Source organism: Lithobates pipiens, unplaced genomic scaffold (genome assembly GCF_037356315.1).
Source record: "Lithobates pipiens isolate NorthernLeopardFrog02 unplaced genomic scaffold, aLitPip1_a1.2 Scaffold_16, whole genome shotgun sequence".
NCBI classification, from domain to species: Eukaryota; Metazoa; Chordata; class Amphibia; order Anura; family Ranidae; genus Lithobates; species Lithobates pipiens.
The window spans coordinates 8856116-8869523 of record NW_027507748.1 but is presented as its reverse complement, the minus strand read 5'-3'; the positions used below and the strand labels follow the sequence as shown (position 1 = coordinate 8869523).

Genomic DNA, 13408 nt, shown 5'->3' with positions numbered 1-13408 from the left:
CACATATATATATATATATATATATATGTATATATGTATATGTATATATATATATATATATATATATATATATATATATATATGTATGTATATATATATATATATATGTATGTATATATATATATATGTATGTATATATATATATATATATATATATATGTATATATATATATATATATATATATATATATATATATATATATATATATATGTGTATATATAGATATATATATATACCGTTACCTGGGTATCCACCACTCCACCAGCTGTAATAAGTAATAGATGCCTTTTCAGTAAGTTCACAGCAAACAGGAACTTTAGTTTAAGGGCATGGTAGCCCACTTTTATTAAAGGAACAAAATAAACGAAGGTTCATTCATGCACTTGGATGCCCACACATGGGGTTCTTCTCCCAAAAACAATAACAAATTAAAAATGCCAAGCCACTTGGCTCTCTTCAGCAGTACGGCCACCTAGGCTTTACACTTTAGCCCTCTTGGCCATATAACAGGGTTCCCGTACAACTGCTGTACCTCTTTTCAGCTTCCTTGCTGCCCAGGCCTTCCACTTCAGGCTCTCATCTGTCTCCTTAGATGCACACAGCTTCAACGCACACAGCGTCTATCTAGAAAGCAGCCCCTCACTGCTCTGATCCTCAGACTTGGGTCTCTGGCTTTCTCTAGTGCACACCTGGACTCTCTGGACTCTCTGGACCCTCTGGACCCTCTGGACTCTCTGGACTCTCTGGACCCTCTGGACTCTCTGGACCCTCTGGACTCTCTGGACTCTCTGGACCCTCTGGACTCTCTGGACCCTCTGGACTCTCTGGACTCTCTGGACCCTCTGGACCCTCTGGACTCTCTGGACCCTCTGGACTCTCTGGACTCTCTGGACTCTCTGGACTCTTTGGACTCCCTGGACCCTCTGGATTCTCTGGACCCTCTGGACTCTCTGGACTCTTTGGACTCTCTGGACCCTCTGGACCCTCTGGACTCTCTGGACTCTCTGGACTCTCTGGACTCTCTGGACCCTCTGGACTCTCTGGACCCTCTGGACCCTCTGAACTCTCTGGACCCTCTGGACTCTCTGGACTCTCTGGACCCTCTGGATTCTCTGGACCCTCTGGACTCTCTGGACCCTCTGGACCCTCTGGGTGGAGCCCAGAACCCTAATCCTGACTCTGCTATAAGCCCAGGACCCACCTGCTCAATCAACCAGCCCAAAACCTGCTGGCTGTTCCCAAAACCCAGTCCCAGGATTGGAGATTCCATCCCACCCATAGCGCTATGGAATCTCTGGGCTCCAGGTCCCCAACTGGATTTTACAAACTTTGGAGGAAACTGATAAAAAACAGATTCCTCCACATTAAATACACCTGGAGCCCCTCAACCTGCCTATTTGAGAAACCTGGGTGACAATTACTAGGACAGGGAACTGTACTTTCACAGTATCAATGAACCACTTGTAAAAGTTTACTATGATGAAGAATGGTAAAGAATAACATATGAATAACACAAGTTGTAAATGGCAGAGACATTTGTTCAATAATGTAATACCACTTTATCCAATAGAAACAGGTGCACAGTGGAATAGTCCTCAATACTTTAATACCTGTATTGAAGCCCCTCCCACTGAGGCCTCAGCACACAGACCAATGCACACACAGTGAACACAATAATAAAAGTAAAAGTTCCAACTGTATGTTGCTAAATGGCTCCCTGTAGAGTGCAGTTCCAAGTGATGCACAATTGTACAGCAGTAAAGCCTGGTGGAAGAATAAAGTAGTTGAAGTCCCTCCAGTTGTAGTGTGTTCTCTTCAGCTAGCTTAATTATACTGCAGTGTACGGTGGGGAACGTATTTGTAATCCAACATAGCAAAGGAAGCAGTCCCCCTCCGTTCTGCTGCTGTCCCCCTCCCTTCTTCCTCCATGTCCCCCTCTGTTCTGCTGTCCCCCTCCATTCTTCCTCCGTGTCCCCCTCCATTCTGCTGCTATCCTCCTCCGTTCTTCCTCTGTGTCGCCTTCCGTTCTGCTGTCCCCCTCCATTCTTCCTCCGTGTCCCCCTCCATTCTGCTGCTATCCTCCTCCGTTATTTCTCCGTGTCGCCTTTCCGTTCTGCTGTCCCCCTCCATTCAGAGGGGGACAGCAGAACGGAGGGGGACACGGAGGAACAACTGAGGGGGACACGGAGGAACAACAAAGGGGGACAGCAGAACAGAGGGGGACAGAAGAACAGAGGGGGACAGCAGAACAGTGGGGGGCACAGAGGAAGAATGGAAAGGGACACGGAGGAAGAACGGAGGGGGACACGGAGGAAGAACGGAGGGGGACAGCAGCAGAACAGAGGGGGACATGGAGGAAAAAAGGAGGGGGACAGCAGAACAGAGGGGGACACAGAGGAAGAACGGAGGGGGACAGCAGAACAGAGGGGGACACAGAGGAAGAACGGAGGGGGACAGTAGAACAGAGGGGGACACGGAGGAAGACAGAGGCCCTCCGTTCTTCTTCCATGTCCCCCTCTGTTCTGCTGTCCCCCTCCGTTCTTCTTCTGTGTCCCCCTCCGTTCTGCTGTCCCCCTCCCTTCTTCTTCCGTGTCCCCCTCCATTCTGCTGTCCCCCTCCATTCTTCTTTCGTGTCCCCCTCCGTTCTGCTGTCCCCCTCCGTTCTTTCTCCGTGTCCCCTCCGTTCTGCTGTCCCCCTCCGTTCTTCTTCCATGTCCCACTCCGTTCTGCTGTCCCCCTCCATTCTTTCTCCGTGTCTCCCTCTGTTCTGCTGTCCATACCACCTGTCTAAACTGGTTACCACTGTTTGCTTTTTTTTTGCCAAAAATGATCAAAAAAAAGTATCAAAAAACATATTTTTTGGGCGGGTGCGGGAGGTGGTGTCCCTGAATGGCAGTTTGGAAATGTGGTCGCCCTAAGCTCATCCACATCCGTGGAACTACAGGTCTCAGCGGCAGCCTGTATAGCAGGCAATCACTTTTCAATATCACAGTCACTACTTGTATAGGCAGATGCCTTCTCACCCACTCTGGATCCCTGCTGTCTGTAGACTCCGTCTGTGTAGATGACACCTCCTCCCAGTGTGCTGGAAGGCAGATGGCTTCAAAAAAACCTCTAAAGCACAGGCTGGTCCTCCTAATCGAGCAGCTGGGCTGCCCACAAGGATCCCTTTGGCAAGAGATCAGCTCTCTGCTGCAGGCCGCAGGCTCTTCCAGCCCTGGGCACACACACAGCCTCCTGCTGTGTCTAAGATGGCGTCCAGAGAGCGGAAATGTGCCACTCCTGTTCTTTTATATCCTTACCCAGCAGGCTGTTCTTGTGGCTTGGGCTTGTGGGTAAGTGAAGTGGGCATCCTGGGTAGGTAGTTCCCAAACTAAGTTAAACATATGAGCCAATTCCTCATTAAAATACCCAGTCCATAATGTATTGCAGCACTGTTCCTCAGAATTGCAAGAAAAGTTTCTAACAGCATTATCAACAAAAGGAGACTAGAAGGAGGCAAACTCTAGCTTAATAGGCATCACATTGCTTAGCATGATAACTGGTCAAACCCCCCCCCCCCCCCGCTACATACATCATGTCAGGAAGGCCACCAAGGAGAGACTACGCTCACAAGCCACTAAAAGGGGGCAAGCAGGCTCTGTGCCTACAGTCAACAGTGCTGGTCATGAACATGTTGCATCCTCTGCAAGTGGCCATGGGGCATGCTTGTCCCTTTTTTCTGCTGCTGGCCGTTTTATTGAGCCAGAACATGCAGAAGAGTTGGTGGAGTGGTTAACAAAACCGTCCTCATCCTCTGTCACCCAGACTCAAAGCAGTTTTCCTTCCAAAGCGGCCTATTCCACCGGCTCCTTGTCCACAGTCACTCTTTCCATAGTCCCATCATCATGGAACGAGGAGTCTTCTGAAATATACTACCATAGTGTCGGGAAATGCTGCTGGAGGATGCACAATGATTTGACGGCTCAAATATTGGTTCCCAGGATGAGGAAGGGAGTAGCATGAGCCTATAGGGAGGGGGTGCCCAAGAAATATAAGAAATTGGCAGTCATGTTGCCCCAGCTACAGTATACTGCCAGGTTTGCTCCAGTGATGAGGAGGGAGGGGATGATGAGGTCACTGACTCTACTTGGGTGCCTGATAGAAGAGAAGGAGGAGGAGGCACAACTCCAATGAGGCAGGATGTCCTCTAGCGGGAAGCTTAAGGGCAGCCACCTTATTGTATCACACCGCAGAGCTCCACAGGGGCAGGGCGCTGATGACTCCCTGCTGATTTTGAAAAGTTCCTTGGTGTGGGCCTTTTTTGACACATGTGCAGCAGATCACACCATTGCTATTTGCAACCTGATCATGTCTGAAGTGGATAAAGCATGGCCAAAACAGCATCCGCTTGGGCACCACATACTTGACCAGACATATGATGACTTCCCATGCAGTCTGTTGGCAACAGCACTTGAAAGACCCACATCAAAGAAAAAGACAGACTTCTCCTTGCTCCTCACCTGGGATCTCCAACCCCACTATACCTCCAGTCCTCTCAAAAACCTGCACTGAGAGGAAGCATTAGGTGTCCCAAGTATTGCAGCCAATCTGCTAGAAGTACACCACCATCTGATTTTAGCAGGCACATTTCCCTACCGTAAACCGTAAAAAGAAATTTGGTCCCAGCCATCCACATGCTCAGCATCTGAATGCTAGCTTGGCCAAATTGCTAGCACTGCAACTGCTGCCTTTTCAGCTGGTAGACTCTGCCCCCTTTCGTGAATTTGTGGAATGTGTTGTACCTCAGTGGCAGGTTCCAAAATTCCATTTATTTTTATGGAAGGCTATTTCGGCTCTCTACCAGCATGTGGAAGGCAACTTTTGACCTTGTTGGACAGAGCGGTCAGCAGTAAGGTGCATATTACCAAGAACTCATGGTCAAGCAGGCATGGGCAGGGATGTTACCTTTCCTTCATGGCACACTGGGTAACTCTGCTGGCAGCTGAGAAGGATGCAGGGCAGGGTTCTGTATTGTTGGAGTTTGTTCCACCACCACACCTCCAAAATGCTAGTGGTGATTCTGCCACAGCTCTCTCCACCACCCCCTCCTCTTCTTCTATGGCCTCTTCTGCAGATTTGTCCTCTGAACCAGCAGTGCTCCGCAAACATTCAAGGGGCTATGCAAGAACTCAGGCAAAAAGATGCCCTGTGGTGCTTGAGTTGCTCTGCTTAGGGGACAGGAGCCACACTGGGGAAGAGATTCTGTCAGCTCTGCAGAGGCAGGCTCAGAGGTGGTTGACACCATGCCAACTTCAGCCAGGAATGGTTGTATGTGACAATGGCACCAACCTTCTCTCTGCCCTCCAACGGGGACACTTGACCCATATTCCATGTTTGGCACACATCCTGAATTTGGTAGTGCAGCGGTTCTTGAGCAGGTACCCAGGCGTATAGGATCTCCTGAGAAAGGCCAGAAAAGTCTGTGGTCATACAATGCCAGTGCTCGGCTGTCTGACATTCAAAGGGAATGCAACCTGCCCAATAACTGCCTCATTTGTGACATGTCCACCATGTGTAACTTAATGTTGACAATGCTGTAGCAGCTACACATGCAGCAGAGGGCCATCAATGAGTACCTGTGTGAGTATGGCACCAGGACAGGGTCAGGGGAGATTGGCTTCTTTTCGCCACTCCAGTGGCTGCTCCTGTCCTGAGGCCATGAGGATTGTGAGCAGCGACAAAGCATGCATCAGAGATAGAGGGGACATGTTTAACAGGGGCATGTAATCACAATTTTTGATCTTATTTTTGATCTAATCCCATTGCTGCGCCCAACAAGAGTAAATGTGAGGGCTTACAGTGTTGTGGCACCACCACCCAAGGCCCAATTTTTCTGCCCCTGTTTAACTGGGAGATGTAATTTGAATTCTTGATCTAATATTTCACAGCAGGGCCCGTTCCTGGGCCCAACAAGAGTAAATGTGAGGGCTTACAGTGTTGTGGCACCCCCAAAGGCCCAAATTTTCTGCCCCTACCCCTTAAATTTGGGTGTGGGGTTCCCCTTAATATCCATAACAGACCCAAAGGGCCTGGTAATGGACTGGGGGGGGGGGGTGCCATTTTTTTCAATGATTTTCATCTATATTGCCGGGACTCGACAATTCATTACAGCCACAAGAAGTTTTAAATGTTTTTTTTTCCTTTAGAAATGTCATTTTGCTCTCAGACTGTTCTAAACAAGGGAAACATGCGCCACTTTACAGGCATACTATAGACACCCCCCAGGCACAATATTTAAAGGAATATTTCATTTTTATTGTTTCAGTTTAAGCATTATTAAAATCACTGCTTTTAAAACTTTTTTTTTGCATTGATCCATGTCCCCTGGGGCAGGACCCGGGTCCCCAAACACTTTTTATGGCAACAACTTGCATATAAGCCTTTAAAATTAGCACTTTTGATTTTTCACGTTTGTGTCCCATAGTCTTGAACGGTGTTTGCACACATTTTTTACCTGTTCGCAAGTTCTGCCGCAAACCGAACTGGGGGATGTTCCTAGTACTCAGCACAGAAAGATGTTTACACAGGGATGAATACAGAGGCCTAACTAGAACCTTCAGGGCCCTGGTACAAAAAACCACGAAGGACCCCTGGCTGGCGCCCTTCCCACTGATCCCAGGGGCCCTTTACTATCATTGTGGGACCCTTTATTATGGCCCCAAAGCAGGCCCTCTCCCTGCTGTCTTGGGGTCCCCCCCCCCCCCACAGTGGCGGAATGCCAAGGCCCTGGTCCCAAGTGCGACCTTTGCAACTGCAGTAGTTCTGCCACTAATGTCAGTATTTTTTTTTATTTGTTATTCTATTTTATTTTTTAACCATTTTATTTATAATTCTATTTTTTATTTTCTATTTATTTTTTAATTTACTACTCCACCGCTCTCCATCCTGACAGATCCCCGGCAGCAGCCAGCAGGAGGCGGTAGAAAGAAACCCGGCAGTGCTATGGGGTGGCCAGGGGAGCACACAGGGGCCCCGGGGCAATAGGACAGGGATCAGGAGGCGGCGGAGTGGCATATGGAGGAACCGATGCGGGGAGAAGTGGGCATTCAGCAGCTGCATTGAGGGATTGGTTCCTCTACATGCCGCTGCCCCTGCCACCCCTTTCATCCAGGTGTACAGGGGGGCACGACAGGTCTTCTGGAGCATGGGCCGGGGCGTAATTGTGACCCCTGTACATATGTCACTGAATGCATATATGCGGCCTAAAGGAGTTAAAGCCCAACTGCCAAGAGGCTGCCTATATGCGTATAGCCAGCGGGAACTGGTTAATGAGGGAAGTAGAAAGGATAGTTCAGTTCTAGTGGGGTATAGGAGGGATTGCCCACATCCGTAATATGAACCACGAAACAAAATGAGACCCTCTGTTGGGACTTTGTAGGAAAATGACTCCAAACAAGCAAATTAGATAAGTAAAAAAATATATAATTTTAATAATACAAAATATGAAATGAGAGTAAACTATGTTGTGTTATAAAGGAAAAAAAAAAACGTGTGCGCTGCTATGTGTAAGAAAAAATAAACCATCAACCTACGGTGAATATAGTCAAAATAAACTCGGAAAATAAAAAATATATAACAAATGTATAGTGACCGCGAATTAGCTGCAACCACTTATGCCGCGTACACACGATAGGAAATTCGGCCAGCAAAAGACCGATGAGAGCTTTTCGATGAGAAAATACGACCGTGTGTAGGCTCCATCGGAATTTTGCTGGCCGAATTTCGGCCAGCAAAAGTTTGGGAGCAGATTCTCAATTTTTCCGACGGAAAAAGTTTTGATCGGAAATTCAGATCGTCTGTAGCAATTCTGACGCGCAAAATTCCTACGCATGCTCGGAAACAATTAGACGCATGCTCGGGAAGCATTGAACTTCATCTTCTCGGCTCGTCGTAGTGTTGTACGTCACCGCGTTCTTCATGGTCGAAAGTTCAGAGAACTTTTGTGTGACCCGTGTGTATGCAAGCCAAGCTTGAGCTTTTTCCGACTAGAATTTCCAACCGCGTGCACGCGGCATTAGTACTGTACTCAAAAAACACTGCGTAATCAAACGTAAAAAGAAGAAATAAGAGTGGTGCGCTTATTCAATAATGTGACATCAGTGGCGTAACTAGAACCTTCAGGGCCCCGATGCAAAAAACCATGAAGGGCCCCCCTGAACCCCAGCCAGGGCCCTTCCCTCCGAGTCCGGCGGTGGAACTCCAGGGCGTGGTCACAGGTATGACCTTTGTGAGCCCTGTAGTTCCACCACTGGTATCAGTAGTTTTTTTTATTATTTTTTTTTAATTTTTAGGTGCCCCATTGGGCGACTGTCCCTAGGCAGGATGGGGTCCCCGTCCCCAGAAGAGATGAGGTCCTTTTCTCCAGGGCAGATGAAGTTACTGCCCCCAGGTGAGAAGGGGTCCCTGTCCCCAGGGGAGGTGGGGGTCCCTGTCCCCACGTGAGAAGGGGTCCCTGTCCCCACATGAGAAGGGGTCCCTGTCCCCAGGGGGAGATGGAGAGGGTATGTAATGGTGTGTGGGGGATGGGGTCCTCTCACTCACCATGACCAAGCTGTAGACCGCGCACTCATCCATGTTGGCCTGGGCTCCATCCAGTGTGCTGGACGGGCGATCAGCATATCTCCCAGAAAGACCTTTCATCATCTGTGTATGACGGGGGAGGAGGGGGGCTGGCAGACAAGCCTGCAGTGTCCTCCGGGGGGCTCTCATAGGGCTGCACTGCATCTGTGTGCTTAAAGTTTGTTTACCCGGGAGAAGTATGCAGTGCAGTGTGGGCCGGACTCGGGGGGGGGGGGACTCTGGCTGGGGAGAACAGACATCGGACTGAGAGGCAATGCATGGAGCAGAAGAGGGGTACTCTGAGGAGCCGGCCGAGGACACAGGTCATGCAGGGAATGCACAACTAAAGAGCAGCCAGTGCGATAGTCGAGCATGGAGCTCTGCTAGTCACCCTCCACCTCCAGCCACCAGTGTGCATGGTGCACTGGTACCCCTAGCTGCCTATGCGGCTGCCGGCCATATGTAGATGGGCCCCCTGCATCACAGGGCCTGGTTGCGGTCGCGACTGCTGCACCCCCTATAGTTACGCCCCTGCGTGACATGAATTAATGTACTTAAAGAATGAACATGATAAGTATCGAAAACATACAAATAGATAAATGTGAATAAAAGTCCAACTAAAGCCCAATGGTAGGAATTATTTCATATAAAAGGTAAAAATCTCATAGGGGTAACTCGATAGAAGAAAAAAAAAACAGACAACATCAATCCATCAATCCAAACATCGACTGTTATATTTATGAATTAGCCGCTCGACTCCAAAAATGACCCAAAAGGTCAAACAAGGCCCATCAGATAGTCAGATACGGAATCCTGCTGATGGATCTCTAAAGACATCCAAGTCCCAAGCGAAGACCAAGAACTACGTCCAGATTATGGTATCAAAACATCTTGGGAAACTCCATATGTAGAGGGAACGGCTCGCTCCAAGAAATGGCTCTTCTTTTATAAATGGCGCTCAAAGGTAACAAAAGAACAGCCATAGTGCAATATTGCAAATAAAAAGTAAATTTATTAAAGTAAAAGAAGCTGCTTACATCAAGTAAGAATAAAAACCTCAGTAAAAAAAAAAAAAAACAATGAGAGTGAGTGACACACTCGCCCCCTCGCCGCACTTCTGTAAAATGACGTTTTGATACCAAGATCTGGACGTAGTTCTTCATCTTCGCTTGGGACTTGGATGCCTTTACAGATCCATCAGCAGGATTACGTATCTGATGAGCCTTGCTTGACCTTCGGGTGGCACAGTGGTGTAGTGGGTAGCAGTAAAAAGGGTCGCTGGTTCCAATCCCAACCAGTACACTACCCGATTGGAGTTTGTGCCTGCGTGTTTTTTCTCTAGGTACTCCGGTTTCCTCCCCCACTCCAAAGACATGCTGGTTGATTGTCCAAAATTGGCCCTAGTATATGGATATGAGTTGCCAATTGTGCCCCCCCTCCAGCGGCACAATTGGCACCCTTCACGGGGGGAAGGGGGTGTAGATACCTGTATAGTACAGGTATCTGCACCCACTTCCGGCATAGATATCCGCAGAATCTGCGGATATTTACGCCACTTCCTGCGGGTCCCCCGCTGTCTGCTGGGAAACACACGGATCACAGAGACAGCGGGGACCATCCTTATTGCGCAGCGTGACTCACGCATGCGCAGTAGGGAACCGGGAAGTGAAGCCGCAAAGGCGCCACTTCTTGATTCCCATACCCAAGATGGCGGCGGCAGCACCCGAGAGCCGATCGAGAGATCGGCTTCGGGTGCCGACATCGCGGGCACGCTGGACAGGTAAGTGTCCTTATTTTAAAAGTCAGCAGCTGCAGTATTTGTAGCTGCTGACTTTAAAAAAAAAATGGGGGACTCCCGCTTTAAATATATAATAGAGGAGTATCTGAATGACATTGGGCAGGGACAATTTTAGACATGCCGCAACACTCACTCAGGTTGGACTGGTGTCTTTATTCAACCTCAATAACTATGTATGGCTTGGATACTTACCATGTTCATTCTTTAAGTATATTAATCCATGGCATGTTATTGAATAAGCGCACCACTCTTATTTCTTCTTTTTACATATGTTAAACAATTAGCACGTATATAAAGTATATGCAACATGTGCATCATAATAATCACAACCACTGTTTAGAATCACTCTTGTACTAATGAACAGAGGGACACCCAACGCGTTTCAAGGTCCTCTTCATCAGGGAAAGTGGTAGAAATATCTATGACATCTATAATTTACAAAGCAAAAAAAAAGAAGCAATAAGTGAAAAAATAATAATAACCAAAAATGTACATGTGCATATGATTATACATAAGTAAATATATAGGCAAGCAATCATTTCATTGAATGAAGCCAGTATCTACTGACCGTGTACAAGCAGGTATCTTGCTATGTCACATCAAGAATTAAAAGCAAGGAGATATGGCTCTGCTGACCCTGGACTGTCCAGAAGGGTTGGAGGTAAGGGGCGGTCACCCCACTAACGACCAAAATGGGGGGAGGGGGGGGAGGAGGAAAACCCGACCCACCAAAGGACCCACACCAAAAAGGAGTCAGGAGAATAAGGATCTAACAATGGGTATGTTAGTATAACTATATATGTGGGGAGAGCCCGATCACTGAGCATAACAAAGTATAGTCATTCGACTAGCTATGCCCCAAAACCCACCTCAACAAATAGGCACACAGAAATAGATGGAATACTTTCCAAAACATGGGATCCAGAGGCCAAAATCTTCATGTTGGTACGGCTTATCTACAAATGATAAAAGCAATGCAAGCATTGATATATGGCAAGATGGACTCCTGGGGTTGGAGGTGAAGGATGGGAGGAGGGAAAGAATTGGGATAGTGTATATCCGCTTACTTGAAAGGAATGGGTAGGATTACACCCAAAGCGGTGTCCAATTAGGTGGAAATGTGGGAGTCGCATTTGCATGCGCAGGTATTAAGATGTAATTAATGGGGCAGTGAATGATAATAATGAGTGAGCATCCACTGTACACATGGTCCCTGTGTGCATGCATATAGACGTGCACAGAAGTGTACACATCCATGCAAATACACACAAGACAGCTGTAGAAATAAATTATAGAATCAAAATGCAAGAATGCTTGATAAGGTAATGCTTGATCCAACTGGAGTGGACAGAAAGAAACCTCTAATAAATCCCAGCATGAAACAATGCGAGTAGATAACATAGTGATTACCTTTCATTGTGGATGTCCAAAGCTATGGGGAAGCTTGCTTCAAACAGCCAGCAGGGATGTATAGATCAACCTGCCGCTGTTTAAATAGTGTGAATGTGGAGGGGGAGGAACGACACAGGAAGAGGCGTGTCGGGAGATGGGGCATCTAATTGGTGTGGGTGTACAAAGGAGGGAGAGGCACCCGGTGTTCTGGCAGATAGTGTCCTGCCATCATAAATCTCCGAAGCTGAACGGCGCCTGTGCCGTGAGTGGAGGTGGTAGCCCCACCATCCAAGCGGACATAGGGTTGTGAAAATTAGACGGCCCCTCGAGGGTGAGCTTCGCTCGCCACGCTTCGGGCTCGCGCTCGCTGCACTCGGCCCTTTTTTATTCCTACTCTATGTCCACTTGGATGGTGGGGCTAGTGGCCCTAATCTTCCCTAAAGACAGCGACTGTGCAGTCCAGCACATGTCATGCCGTCCCTGCGCCCACCCCCTACATCTGCTAGCTCCGGGACTCTCTGTACAGTTGCGTCTAATCCTCAGATACTGACTGTAGGGTATCGAGGTGGCCAGGGGTTGAGGGTGGAAGCTACTGGCAAGAATAGAGTTTCCTGCCGTCGGTTTCTGAAAAAGACTGCTGGCTAATAGGCCGTCATCTTCTTTATGGATCTGAACGTCCAAAAAAGTGATGGAATCTAAATCATGAGCCATAGTGAAATGCAAATTGAAACAGTTGTCACTGATGGACTGGAGAAAGGACTGAAGTGCATCTGTGGGACCATCCCACGCCATAAAAATGTTGTCAATATATCTATACCAGAGTAACACACACTTCATCAAGGGAACGAGGTCCTCTGATAAATTGATCATACGTACCCACTCCCCCAGGTACAGATTGGCGTAAAATAGGGCACAACAGGTCCCCATCACTACGTCCCAGAATCTGGAGGTAATGGGAACCATTAAATGCAAAGTAATTGTGTTGCAGTATAAAGTCAAGTGCATCAATGACAAATCGATTCAATGCGCGATCAAAGGAACTTGTCTGGGAGATGTTGTGTTGAATATGGGCTAGGCCTCAGTCATGGGTGATGGAGTGCTATAGTGCCTCTACATCAACGGCAACTAATGATGCTGTGGGGGGGAGAACATAAAGTCTATCAATGTTTTGCAACAAATGTATTGTGTCGCGTACATAGCTTGGCGGGTTCAACTCATGCAGATAGAGGTATCCGTCAACAAATCTGATTAAACTCTCAGTAAGTGAACCGTTCCCTGAGATTATGGGTCTGCCCGATGGATGTTGTATGCTTTTATGTATTTTCAATGAAATAATGAATAAAAGGCGAGTGTGCATGGGAAGTCTGTATGTATGAATTCCCTATCAGTCTTGAAAATCACCTTGTTTGCAAAGACACTGTCAACCAATTCATAAAATTCCTTTTGGGAATTTGTAATTTTGGCAGTTGTAATACGACAGTACCATTGTTTATTGTTGAGGATTTTATTGCACATGTCAATATATTTTTGATTATCCATGATAACGATGTTACCCCCCCTTGTCGGAGGGTTTCACTGTGATCATGGAGTTGGATGACAGAGATTTAAGGGCATTG

General features: G+C 47.5%; 1 protein-coding gene across 3 annotated transcripts in view; it reads right to left on the bottom strand.

Annotated features, from left to right (window-relative positions):
- Positions 1 to 10039: 10039 nt before the first annotated feature.
- The window catches only part of LOC143981582 (V-set domain-containing T-cell activation inhibitor 1-like), a 60970-nt gene continuing 57601 nt past the window's right edge, over positions 10040 to 13408 (bottom strand). For 2 of the 3 annotated variants that reach the window (XM_077479552.1, XM_077479550.1), the window contains exon 8: positions 10040 to 10828. The gene's annotated coding sequence lies outside the window, so the exon portion shown is untranslated. Of the gene's footprint in view, positions 10829 to 10865; positions 11357 to 13408 lie in introns of those variants that run through there. The other variant, XM_077479551.1, reaches the window with a different exon arrangement.